The sequence below is a fragment of the Phalangium opilio genome, unplaced genomic scaffold (assembly GCF_054372755.1).
Source record: "Phalangium opilio isolate 3A_F unplaced genomic scaffold, DU_Popi_V2 ptg000487l_1, whole genome shotgun sequence".
Taxonomy (NCBI): domain Eukaryota; kingdom Metazoa; phylum Arthropoda; class Arachnida; order Opiliones; family Phalangiidae; genus Phalangium; species Phalangium opilio.
Window position 1 is genome coordinate 1,521,707 of NW_028324237.1, and position 13,418 is coordinate 1,535,124.

Here is a 13,418-nt window from a genome sequence, read left to right on the forward strand (position 1 = left end):
ACCACTGAGCTATTCCCACTTGTTCATAATCGTAATGTCGATTTAACTGAAATAAACGGGATGATTCGTGCTACTACAGGGGGAACTCGGGTTTGAACCAAGGACTTCTCAATCTGCAGTCGAATGCTCTACCACTGAGCTATTCCCCCATGTTCAAGGCCGTAATGTCGATTTAACTAAAATAAACGGAATGATCCGTGCTGTTACAGGGAGAACTCGGGTTTGAACCAAGGACCTCTCGATCTGCAGTCGAATGCTCTACCACTGAGCTATTCCCCCTTGTTCAAGACAGTAATGTCGTTTTAACTAAAATAAACGGAATGATTCGTGCTGTTACAGGGAGAACTCGGGTTTGAACCAAGGACCTCTCGATCTGCCGTCGAATGCTCTACTACTGAGCTATTCCCACTTGTTCATAATCGTAATGTCGATTTAACTGAAATAAACGGAATGATTCGTGCTACTAAAGGGGGAACTCGGGTTTGAACCAAGGACTTCTCAATCTACAGTGGAATGCCCTACCACTGAGCTATTCCCCCTTGTTCAAGGCCGTAATGTCGATTTAACTAAAATAAACGGAATGATCCGTGCTGTTACAGGGAGAACTCGGGTTTGAACCAAGGACCTCTCGATCTGCAGTCGAATGCTCTACCACTGACCTATTCCCCTTTGTTCATTGCCGCAATGTCGATTTAACTAAAATAAACGCAATGATCCGAGCTGTTACAGGGAGAACTCGGGTTTGAACCAAGGACGTCTCGATCTGCAGTCGAATGCTCTTCCCGCTGAGCTATTCCCCCTTGTTCAAGACAGTAATGTCGTTTTAACTAAAATAAACGGAATGATTCGTGCGGTTACAGGGAGAACTCGGGTTTGAACCAAGGACCTCTCGATCTGCCGTCGAATGCTCTACCACTGAGCTATTCCCACTTGTTCATAATCGTAATGTCGATTTAACTGAAATAAACGGAATGATTCGTGCTACTACAGGGGGAACTCGGGTTTGAACCAAGGACTTCTCAATCTGCAGTCGAATGCTCTACCACTGAGCTATTCCCCCTTGTTCAAGGCCGTAATGTCGATTTAACTAAAATAAACGGAATGATCCGTGCTGTTACAGGGAGAACTCGGGTTTGAACCAAGGACTTCTCAACCTGCAGTCGAATGCTCTACCACTGAGCTATTCCCCTTCGTTCATAGCCGCAATGTCGATTTAACTAAAATAAACGCAATGATCCGTGCTGTTACAGTGAGAACTCGGGTTTGAACCAAGGACTTCTCGATCTGCAGTCGAATGCTCTACCACCGAGCTATTCCCACTTGTTCATAATCGTAATGTCGATTTAACTAAAATAAACGGAATGATTCGTGCTACTACAGTGGGACTCGGGTTTGAACCAAGGACTTCTCGATCTGCAGTCGAATGCTCTACCACTGAGCTATTCTCCCTTGTTCAGGACTGTTTTGTCGTTTTAACTAAAATAAACGGAATGATTCGTGCTGTTACAGGGAGAACTCGGGCTTGAACCAAGGACCTCTCGATCTGCCGTCGAATGCTCTACCACTGAGCTATTCCCACTTGTTCATAATCGTAATGTCGATTTACCTGAAATAAACGGAATGATTCGTGCTACTACAGGGGGAACTCGGGTTTGAACCAAGGACTTCTCAATCTGCAGTCGAATGCTCTACCACTGAGCTATTCCCCCATGTTCAAGGCCGTAATGTCGATTTAACTAAAATAAACGGAATGATCCGTGCTGTTACAGGGAGAACTCGGGTTTGAACCAAGGACCTCTCGATCTGCAGTCGAATGCTCTACCACAGAGCTATTCCCCTTTGTTCATAGCCGTAATGTCGATTTAACTAAAATAAACGCAATGATCCGTGCTGTTACAATGAGAACTCGGGTTTGAACCAAGGACCTCTCGATCTGCAATCGAATGCTCTACTACTGAGCTATTCCCACTTGTTCATAGTCGTAATGTCGATTTAACTAAAATAAACGCAATGATCCGTGCTGTTACAATGAGAACTCGGGTTTGAACCAAGGACCTCTCGATCTGCAGTCGCATACTCTACCACTGAGCTATTCCCCTTGTTCAGGACCGTATTGTCGTTTTAACTAAAATAAACGGAATGATACGTGCTGTTACAGGGAGAACTCGGGTTTGAACCAAGGACCTCTCGATCTGCAGTCGAATGCTCTACCACTGAGCTATTTCCCTTTGTTCATAGCCGTAATGTCGATTTAACTAAAATAAACGAAATGATTCGTGCTGTTACAGGGAGAACTGGGGTTTGAACGAAGGACCTCTCGATCTGCAGTCGCATACTCTACCACTGAGCTATTCCCCTTGTTCAGGACCGTATTGTCGTTTTAACTAAAATAAACGGAATGATTCGTGCTGTTACAGGGAGAACTCGGGTTTGAACCAAGGACCTCTCGATCTGCAGTCGAATGCTCTACCACTGAGCTATTCCCCCTTGTTCAAGGCCGTAATGTCGATTTAACTAAAATTAACGAAATGATCCGTGCTGTTACAGGGAGAACTGGGGTTTGAACCAAGGACCTCTCGATCTGCAGTCGCATACTCTACCACTGAGCTATTCCCCCTTGTTCAAGGCGGAATGTCGATTTAACTAAAATAAACGGAATGATCCGTGCTGTTACAGGGAGAACTCGGGTTTGAACCAAGGACCTCTCGATCTGCAGTCGAATGCTCTACCACTGAGCTATTCCCCGTTGTTCATAGCCGTAATGTCGATTTAACTAAAATAAACGCAATGATCCGTGCTGTTACAGGGAGAACTGGGGTTTGAACCAAGGACCTCTCGATCTGCAGTCGCATACTCTACCACTGAGCTATTCCCCCCTGTTCAGGACCGTATTGTCGTTTTAACTAAAATAAACGGAATGATTCGTGCTGTTACAGTGAGAACTCGGGTTTGAACCAAGGACCTCTCGATCTGCAGTCGAATGCTCTACAACTGAGCTACTACACCTTGTTCATAACCGTTATGTCGATTTAACTAAAATAAAGGGATTGATCCGTGCTGTTACAGGGAGAACTCGGGTTTGAACCAAGCACCTCTCGATCTGCAGTCGAATGCTCTACCATTGAGCTATTCCACATTGTTCATCACCGTTATGTCGATTTAACTAAAATAAACGGATTGATCCGTGCTGTTACAGGGAGAACTCGGGTTTGAACCAAGCACCTCTCGATCTGCAGTCGAATGCTCTACCACTGAGCTATTCCCCTTGTTCCTAGCCGTAATGTCGATTTAACTAAAATAAACGCAATGATCCGTGCTATTACAGGGAAAACTCGGGTTTGAACCATGGACCTCTCGATCTGCCGTCGAATTCTCTACCACTGAGCTATTCCTACTTGTTCATTATCGTAATGTCGATTTAACTAAAATAAACGGAATGATCCGTGCTGTTACAGGGAGAACTCGGGTTTGAACCAAGGACCTCTCGATCTGCAGTCGAATGCTCTACCACTGAGCTATTCCCCTTTGTTCATAGCCGTAATGTCGATTTAACTAAAATAAACGCAATGATCCGTGCTGTTACAATGAGAACTCGGGTTTGAACCAAGGACCTCTCGATCTGCAATCGAATGCTCTACCACTGAGCTATTCCCCCTTGTTCAAGGCCGTAATGTCGATTTAACTAAAATAAACGAAATGATCCGTGCTGTTACAGGGAGAACTGGGGTTTGAACCAAGCACCTCTCGATCTGCAGTCGAATGCTCTACCATTGAGCTATTCCACATTGTTCATAACCGTTATGTCGATTTAACTAAAATAAACGGATTGATCCGTGCTGTTACAGGGAGAACTCGGGTTTGAACCAAGCACCTCTCGATCTGCAGTCGAATGCTCTACCACTGAGCTATTCCTACTTGTTCATTATCGTAATGTCGATTTAACTAAAATAAACGGAATGATCCGTGCTGTTACAGGGAGAACTCGGGTTTGAACCAAGCACCTCTCGATCTGCCGTCGAATTCTCTACCACTGAGCTATTCCTACTTGTCCATAATCGTAATGTCGATTTAACTAAAATAAACGGAATGATCCGTGCTGTTACAGGGAGAACTCGGGTTTGAACCAAGCACCTCTCGATCTGCCGTCGAATTCTCTACCACTGAGCTATTCCTACTTGTCCATAATCGTAATGTCGATTTAACTAAAATAAACGGAATGATTCGTACTACTACAGGGGGAATTCAGGTTTGAACCAAGGACTTCTCAATCTGCAGTCGAATGCTACACCACTGAGCTATTCCCCCTTGTTCAAGGCGTAATGTCGATTTAACTAAAATAAACGAAATGATCCGTGCTGTTACAGGGAGAACTGGGGTTTGAACCAAGGACCTCTCGATCTGCAGTCGCATACTCTACCACTGAGCTATTCCCCCTTGTTCAGGACCGTATTGTCGTTTTAACTAAAATAAACGGAATGATACGTGCTGTTACAGTGAGAACTCGGGTTTGAACCAAGGACCTCTCGATCTGCAGTCGAATGCTCTACCATTGAGCTATTCCACCTTGTTCATAACCGTTATGTCGATTTAACTAAAATAAACGGATTGATCCGTGCTGTTACAGGGAGAACTCGGATTTGAACCAAGCACCTCTCGATCTGCAGTCGAATTCTCTACCATTAAGCTATTCCACCTTGTTCATAACCGTTATGTCGATTTAACTAAAATAAACGCAATGATCCGTGCTATTACAGGGAAAACTCGGGTTTGAACCATGGACCTCTCGATCTGCAGTCGACTGCTCTACCACTGAGCTATTCCCCCTTGTTTATAGCTGTAATGTCGATTTAACTAAAATAAACGAAATGATCCGTGCTGTAACAGGGAGAACTCGGGTTTAAACCACGGACCTCTCGATCTGCAGTCGCATGCTCTACCACTAAGCTATTCCCCCGTGTTCAAGACCGTAATGTCGTTTTAACTAAAATAAACGGAATGATCCGTGCTGTTACAGGGAGAACTCGGGTTTAACCAAGCACCTCTCGATCTGCCGTCGAATTCTCTACCACTGAGCTATTCCTACTTGTTCATTATCGTAATGTCGATTTAACTTAAATAAAGGGAATGATTCGTACTACTACAGGGGGAACTCAGGTTTGAACCAAGGACTTCTCAATCTGCAGTCGAATGCTACACCACTGAGCTATTCCCCCTTCTTCATAGCCGTAATGTCGTTTTAACTAAAATAAACGGAATGATCCGTGCTGTTACAGGGAGAACTCGGGTTTAACCAAGCACCTCTTGATCTTCCGTCGAACTCTCTACCACTGAGCTATTCCTACTTGTTCATTATCGTAATGTCGATTTAACTAAAATAAACGGAATGATCCGTTCTGTTACAGGGAGAACTCGGGTTTGAACCAAGCACCTCTCGATCTGCCGTCGAATTCTCTACCACTGAGCTATTCCTACTTGTTCATTATCATAATGTCGATTTAACTAAAATAAAGGGAATGATTCGTACTACTACAGGGGGAACTCAGGTTTGAACCAAGGACTTCTCAATCTGCAGTCGAATGCTACACCACTGAGCTATTCCCCCTTGATCATAGCCGTAATGTCGTTTTAACTAAAATAAACGGAATGATCCGTGCTGTTACAGGGAGAACTCGGGTTTGAACCAAGGACCTCTCGATCTGCAGTCGAATGCTCTACCATTGAGCTATTCCACCTTGTTCATAACCGTTATGTCGATTTAACTAAAATAAACGGATTGATCCGTGCTGTTACAGGGAGAACTCGGGTTTGAACCAAGCACCTCTCGATCTGCCGTCGAATTCTCTACCACTGAGCTATTCCTACTTGTCCATAAACGTAATGTCGATTTAACTAAAATAAACGGAATGATTCGTACTACTACAGGGGGAATTCAGGTTTGAACCAAGGACTTCTCAATCTGCAGTCGAATGCTACACCACTGAGCTATTCCCCCTTGTTCAAGGCGTAATGTCGATTTAACTAAAATAAACGAAATGATCCGTGCTGTTACAGGGAGAACTGGGGTTTGAACCAAGGACCTCTCGATCTGCAGTCGCATACTCTACTACTGAGCTATTCCCCCTTGTTCAGGACCGTATTGTCGTTTTAACTAAAATAAACGGAATGATACGTGCTGTTACAGTGAGAACTCGGGTTTGAACCAAGGACCTCTCGATCTGCAGTCGAATGCTCTACCATTGAGCTATTCCACCTTGTTCATAACCGTTATGTCGATTTAACTAAAATAAACGGATTGATCCGTGCTGTTACAGGGAGAACTCGGGTTTGAACCAAGCACCTCTCGATCTGCAGTCGAATGCTCTACCATTGAGCTATTCCACCTTGTTCATAACCGTTATGTCGATTTAACTAAAATAAACGGATTGATCCGTGCTGTTACAGGGAGAACTCGGGTTTGAACCAAGCACCTCTCGATCTGCAGTCGAATGCTCTACCACTGAGCTATTCCCCCTTGTTCATAACCGTTATGTCGATTTAACTAAAATAAACGCAATGATCCGTGCTATTACAGGGAAAACTCGGGTTTGAACCATGGACCTCTCGATCTGCAGTCGAATGCTCTACCACTAAGCTATTCCCCCGTGTTCAAGACCGTAATGTCGTTTTAACTAAAATAAACGGAATGATCCGTGCTGTTACAGCGAGAACTCGGGTTTAACCAAGCACCTCTCGATCTGCCGTCGAATTCTCTACCACTGAGCTATTCCTACTTGTTCATTATCGTAATGTCGATTTAACTAAAATAAAGGGAATGATTCGTACTACTACAGGGGGAACTCAGGTTTGAACCAAGGACTTCTCAATCTGCAGTCGAATGCTACACCACTGAGCTATTCCCCCTTGTTCATAGCCGTAATGTCGTTTTAACTAAAATAAACGGAATGATCCGTGCTGTTACAGGGAGAACTCGGGTTTAACCAAGCACCTCTCGATCTGCCGTCGAATTCTCTACCACTGAGCTATTCCTACTTGTTCATTATCGTAATGTCGATTTAACTAAAATAAAGGGAATGATTCGTACTACTACAGGGGGAACTCGGGTTTGAACCAAGGACTTCTCAATCTGCAGTCGAATGCTACACCACTTAGCTATTCCCCCTTGTTCATAGCCGTAATGTCGATTTAACTAAAATAAACGCAATGATCCGTGCTGTTACAGTGAGAACTCGGGTTTGAACCAAGGACCTCTCGATCTGCAGTCGAATGCTCTACCACTGAGCTATTCCCCCTTGTTCAAGACCGTAATGTCGTTTTAACTACAATAAACGGAATGATCCGTGCTGTTACAAGGAGAACTCGGGTTTGAACCAAGGACCTCTCGATCTGCAGTCGAATGCTCTACCACTGAGCTATTCCCCCTTGTTCAAAACCGTAATGTCGTTTTAACTAAAATAAACGGAATGATTCGTGCTGTTACAGGGAGAACTCGGGTTTGAACCAAGTACCTCTCGATCTGCCGTCGAATGCTCTACCACTGAGCTATTCCCACTTGTTCATAATCGTAATGTCGATTTAACTGAAATAAACGGAATGATTCGTGCTACTACAGGGAGAACTGGGGTTTGAACCAAGGACCTCTCGATCTGCAGTCGCATACTCTACTACTGAGCTATTCCCCCTTGTTCAGGACCGTATTGTCGTTTTAACTAAAATAAACGGAATGATACGTGCTGTTACAGTGAGAACTCGGGTTTGAACCAAGGACCTCTCGATCTGCAGTCGAATGCTCTACCATTGAGCTATTCCACCTTGTTCATAACCGTTATGTCGATTTAACTAAAATAAACGGATTGATCCGTGCTGTTACAGGGAGAACTCGGGTTTGAACCAAGCACCTCTCGATCTGCAGTCGAATGCTCTACCATTGAGCTATTCCACCTTGTTCATAACCGTTATGTCGATTTAACTAAAATAAACGGATTGATCCGTGCTGTTACAGGGAGAACTCGGGTTTGAACCAAGCACCTCTCGATCTGCAGTCGAATGCTCTACCACTGAGCTATTCCCCCTTGTTCATAACCGTTATGTCGATTTAACTAAAATAAACGCAATGATCCGTGCTATTACAGGGAAAACTCGGGTTTGAACCATGGACCTCTCGATCTGCAGTCGAATGCTCTACCACTGAGCTATTCCCCCTTGGTTATAGCTGTAATGTCGATTTAACTAAAATAAACGAAATGATCCGAGCTGTAACAGGGAGAACTCGGGTTTAAACCACGGACCTCTCGATCTGCAGTCGCATGCTCTACCACTAAGCTATTCCCCCGTGTTCAAGACCGTAATGTCGTTTTAACTAAAATAAACGGAATGATCCGTGCTGTTACAGGGAGAACTCGGGTTTAACCAAGCACCTCTCGATCTGCCGTCGAATTCTCTACCACTGAGCTATTCCTACTTGTTCATTATCGTAATGTCGATTTAACTAAAATAAAGGGAATGATTCGTACTACTACAGGGGGAACTCAGGTTTGAACCAAGGACTTCTCAATCTGCAGTCGAATGCTACACCACTGAGCTATTCCCCCTTGTTCATAGCCGTAATGTCGATTTAACTAAAATAAACGCAATGATCCGTGCTGTTACAGTGAGAACTCGGGTTTGAACCAAGGACCTCTCGATCTGCAGTCGAATGCTCTACCACTGAGCTATTCCCCCTTGTTCAAGACCGTAATGTCGTTTTAACTACAATAAACGGAATGATCCGTGCTGTTACAAGGAGAACTCGGGTTTGAACCAAGGACCTCTCGATCTGCAGTCGAATGCTCTACCACTGAGCTATTCCCCCTTGTTCAAAACCGTAATGTCGTTTTAACTAAAATAAACGGAATGATTCGTGCTGTTACAGGGAGAACTCGGGTTTGAACCAAGTACCTCTCGATCTGCCGTCGAATGCTCTACCACTGAGCTATTCCCACTTGTTCATAATCGTAATGTCGATTTAACTGAAATAAACGGAATGATTCGTGCTACTACAGGGGGAACTCGGGTTTGAACCAAGGACTTCTCAATCTGCAGTCGAATGCTCTACCACTGAGCTATTCCCCCTTGTTCAAGGCCGTAATGTCGTTTTAACTAAAATAAACGGAATGATCCGTGCTGTTACAGGGAGAACTCGGGTTTGAACCAAGGACCTCTCGATCTGCAGTCGAATGCTCTACCACTGAGCTATTCCCCCTGGTTCAAGACCGTAATGTCGTTTTAACTAAAATAAACGGAATGATTCGTGCTGTTACAGGGAGAACTCGTGTTTTAACCAAGGACCTCTCGATCTGCCGTCGAATGCTCTACCACTGAGCTATTCCCACTTGTTCATAATCGTAATGTTGATTTAACTGAAATAAACGAAATGATCCGTGCTGTTACAGGGAGAACTCGGGTTTGAACCAAGGACTTCTCAATCTGCAGTCGAATGCTCTACCACTGAGCTATTCCCCCTTGTTCAAGGCCGTAATGTCGATTAAACAAAAATAAACGGAATGATCCGTGCTGTTACAGGGAGAACTCGGGTTCGAACCAAGGACTTCTCAACCTGCAGTCGAATCTCTACCACTGAGCTGTTCCCCTTTGTTCATAGCCGCAATGTCGATTTAACTAAAATAAACGCAATGATCCGTGCTGTTACAGTGAGAACTCGGGTTTGAACCAAGGACCTCTCGATCTGCAGTCGAATGCTCTACCACTGAGCTATTCCCCCTTGTTCAAGACCGTAATGTCGTTTTAACTACAATAAACGGAATGATCCGTGCTGTTACAAGGAGAACTCGGGTTTGAACCAAGGACCTCTCGATCTGCAGTCGAATGCTCTACCACTGAGCTATTCCCCCTTGTTCAAAACCGTAATGTCGTTTTAACTAAAATAAACGGAATGATTCGTGCTGTTACAGGGAGAACTCGGGTTTTAACCAAGGACCTCTCGATCTGCCGTCGAATGCTCTACCACTGAGCTATTCCCACTTGTTCATAATCGTAATGTCGATTTAACTGAAATAAACGAAATGATCCGTGCTGTTACAGGGAGAACTCGGGTTTGAACCAAGGACTTCTCAATCTGCAGTCGAATGCTCTACCACTGAGCTATTCCCCCTTGTTCAAGGCCGTAATGTCGATTAAACAAAAATAAACGGAATGATCCGTGCTGTTACAGGGAGAACTCGGGTTCGAACCAAGGACTTCTCAACCTGCAGTCGAATCTCTACCACTGAGCTGTTCCCCTTTGTTCATAGCCGCAATGTCGATTTAACTAAAATAAACGCAATGATCCGTGCTGTTACAGTGAGAACTCGGGTTTGAACCAAGGACCTCTCGATCTGCAGTCGAATGCTCTACCACTGAGCTATTCCCCCTTGTTCAAAACCGTAATGTCGTTTTAACTAAAATAAACGGAATGATCCGTGCTGTTACAGGGAGAACTCGGGTTTGAACCAAGGACCTCTCGATCTGCAGTCGAATGCTCTACCACTGAGCTATTCCCCCTTGTTCAAAACCGTAATGTCGTTTTAACTAAAATAAACGGAATGATTCGTGCTGTTACAGGGAGAACTCGGGTTTGAACCAAGTACCTCTCGATCTGCCGTCGAATGCTCTACCACTGAGCTATTCCCACTTGTTCATAATCGTAATGTCGATTTAACTGAAATAAACGGAATGATTCGTGCTACTACAGGGGGAACTCGGGTTTGAACCAAGGACTTCTCAATCTGCAGTCGAATGCTCTACCACTGAGCTATTCCCCCTTGTTCAAGGCCGTAATGTCGATTTAACTAAAATAAACGGAAAGATCCGTGCTGTTACAGGGAGAACTCGGGTTTGAACCAAGGACCTCTCGATCTGCAGTCGAATGCTCTACCACTGAGCTATTCCCCCTTGTTCAAGACCGTAATGTGGTTTTAACTAAAATAAACGGAATGATTCGTGCTGTTACAGGGAGAACTCGGGTTTGAACCAAGGACCTCTCGATCTGCAGTCGAATGCTCTACCACTGAGCTATTCCCCCTTATTCAAGACCGTAATGTCGTTTTAACTAAAATGAACGGAATGATCCGTGCTGTTACAGGGAGAACTCGGGTTTGAACCAAGGACCTCTCGATCTGCCGTCGAATGCTCTACCACTGAGCTATTCCCACTTGTTCATAATCGTAATGTCGATTTAACTGAAATAAACGGAATGATTCGTGCTACTACAGGGGCAACTCGGGTTTGAACCAAGGACTTCTCAATCTGCAGTCGAATGCTCTACCACTGAGCTATTCCCCCTTGTTCAAGGCCGTAATGTCGATTTAACTAAAATAAACGGAAAGATCCGTGCTGTTACAGGGAGAGCTCGGGTTTGAACCAAGGACCTCTCGATCTGCAGTCGAATGCTCTACCACTGAGCTATTCCCCCTTGTTCAAGACCGTAATGTGGTTTTAACTAAAATAAACGGAATGATTCGTGCTGTTACAGGGAGAACTCGGGTTTGAACCAAGGACCTCTCGATCTGCAGTCGAATGCTCTACCACTGAGCTATTCCCCCTTGTTCATAGCTGTAATGTCGATTTAACTAAAATAAACGAAATGATCCGTGCTGTTACAGGGAGAACTCGGGTTTGAACCAAGGACCTCTCGATCTGCAGTCGAATGCTCTACCACTGAGCTATTCCCACTTGTTCATAATCGTAATGTCGATTTAACTGAAATAAACGGAATGATTCGTGCTACTACAGGGGGAACTCGGGTTTGAACCAAGGACTTCTCAATCTGCAGTCGAATGCTCTACCACTGAGCTATTCCCCCTTGTTCAAGGCCGTAATGTCGTTTTAACTAAAATAAACGGAATGATCCGTGCTGTTACAGGGAGAACTCGGGTTTGAACCAAGGACCTCTCGATCTGCAGTCGAATGCTCTACCACTGAGCTATTCCCCCTGGTTCAAGACCGTAATGTCGTTTTAACTAAAATAAACGGAATGATTCGTGCTGTTACAGGGAGAACTCGGGTTTTAACCAAGGACCTCTCGATCTGCCGTCGAATGCTCTACCACTGAGCTATTCCCACTTGTTCATAATCGTAATGTCGATTTAACTGAAATAAACGAAATGATCCGTGCTGTTACAGGGAGAACTCGGGTTTGAACCAAGGACTTCTCAATCTGCAGTCGAATGCTCTACCACTGAGCTATTCCCCCTTGTTCAAGGCCGTAATGTCGATTAAACAAAAATAAACGGAATGATCCGTGCTGTTACAGGGAGAACTCGGGTTCGAACCAAGGACTTCTCAACCTGCAGTCGAATCTCTACCACTGAGCTGTTCCCCTTTGTTCATAGCCGCAATGTCGATTTAACTAAAATAAACGCAATGATCCGTGCTGTTACAGTGAGAACTCGGGTTTGAACCAAGGACCTCTCGATCTGCAGTCGAATGCTCTACCACTGAGCTATTCCCCCTTGTTCAAGACCGTAATGTCGTTTTAACTACAATAAACGGAATGATCCGTGCTGTTACAAGGAGAACTCGGGTTTGAACCAAGGACCTCTCGATCTGCAGTCGAATGCTCTACCACTGAGCTATTCCCCCTTGTTCAAAACCGTAATGTCGTTTTAACTAAAATAAACGGAATGATTCGTGCTGTTACAGGGAGAACTCGGGTTTTAACCAAGGACCTCTCGATCTGCCGTCGAATGCTCTACCACTGAGCTATTCCCACTTGTTCATAATCGTAATGTCGATTTAACTGAAATAAACGAAATGATCCGTGCTGTTACAGGGAGAACTCGGGTTTGAACCAAGGACTTCTCAATCTGCAGTCGAATGCTCTACCACTGAGCTATTCCCCCTTGTTCAAGGCCGTAATGTCGATTAAACAAAAATAAACGGAATGATCCGTGCTGTTACAGGGAGAACTCGGGTTCGAACCAAGGACTTCTCAACCTGCAGTCGAATCTCTACCACTGAGCTGTTCCCCTTTGTTCATAGCCGCAATGTCGATTTAACTAAAATAAACGCAATGATCCGTGCTGTTACAGTGAGAACTCGGGTTTGAACCAAGGACCTCTCGATCTGCAGTCGAATGCTCTACCACTGAGCTATTCCCCCTTGTTCAAAACCGTAATGTCGTTTTAACTAAAATAAACGGAATGATCCGTGCTGTTACAGGGAGAACTCGGGTTTGAACCAAGGACCTCTCGATCTGCAGTCGAATGCTCTACCACTGAGCTATTCCCCCTTGTTCAAAACCGTAATGTCGTTTTAACTAAAATAAACGGAATGATTCGTGCTGTTACAGGGAGAACTCGGGTTTGAACCAAGTACCTCTCGATCTGCCGTCGAATGCTCTACCACTGAGCTATTCCCACTTGTTCATAATCGTAATGTCGATT

General features: G+C 44.5%; 10 non-coding genes across 10 annotated transcripts; all 10 read right to left on the reverse strand.

Moving 5' to 3' along the window:
* Positions 1-207: 207 nt before the first annotated feature.
* On the reverse strand, positions 208-279 carry TRNAC-GCA (transfer RNA cysteine (anticodon GCA)). The gene has a single exon. It is a non-coding gene; the product is annotated as a tRNA-Cys (tRNA).
* Positions 280-467: 188 nt separating this feature from the next.
* TRNAY-GUA (transfer RNA tyrosine (anticodon GUA)) lies at positions 468-539 on the reverse strand. The gene has a single exon. It is a non-coding gene; the product is annotated as a tRNA-Tyr (tRNA).
* Positions 540-2,415: 1,876 nt separating this feature from the next.
* On the reverse strand, positions 2,416-2,487 carry TRNAC-GCA (transfer RNA cysteine (anticodon GCA)). The gene has a single exon. It is a non-coding gene; the product is annotated as a tRNA-Cys (tRNA).
* A 6,679-nt stretch (positions 2,488-9,166) lies between these two features.
* TRNAC-GCA (transfer RNA cysteine (anticodon GCA)) lies at positions 9,167-9,238 on the reverse strand. The gene has a single exon. It is a non-coding gene; the product is annotated as a tRNA-Cys (tRNA).
* A 1,226-nt stretch (positions 9,239-10,464) lies between these two features.
* Positions 10,465-10,536, reverse strand: TRNAC-GCA (transfer RNA cysteine (anticodon GCA)). The gene has a single exon. It is a non-coding gene; the product is annotated as a tRNA-Cys (tRNA).
* A 318-nt stretch (positions 10,537-10,854) lies between these two features.
* On the reverse strand, positions 10,855-10,926 carry TRNAC-GCA (transfer RNA cysteine (anticodon GCA)). The gene has a single exon. It is a non-coding gene; the product is annotated as a tRNA-Cys (tRNA).
* Positions 10,927-10,984: 58 nt separating this feature from the next.
* TRNAC-GCA (transfer RNA cysteine (anticodon GCA)) lies at positions 10,985-11,056 on the reverse strand. The gene has a single exon. It is a non-coding gene; the product is annotated as a tRNA-Cys (tRNA).
* A 448-nt stretch (positions 11,057-11,504) lies between these two features.
* On the reverse strand, positions 11,505-11,576 carry TRNAC-GCA (transfer RNA cysteine (anticodon GCA)). Its single transcript has one exon. It is a non-coding gene; the product is annotated as a tRNA-Cys (tRNA).
* A 318-nt stretch (positions 11,577-11,894) lies between these two features.
* Positions 11,895-11,966, reverse strand: TRNAC-GCA (transfer RNA cysteine (anticodon GCA)). The gene has a single exon. It is a non-coding gene; the product is annotated as a tRNA-Cys (tRNA).
* A 1,226-nt stretch (positions 11,967-13,192) lies between these two features.
* Positions 13,193-13,264, reverse strand: TRNAC-GCA (transfer RNA cysteine (anticodon GCA)). Its single transcript has one exon. It is a non-coding gene; the product is annotated as a tRNA-Cys (tRNA).
* Between the last annotated feature and the right edge of the window lie 154 nt (positions 13,265-13,418).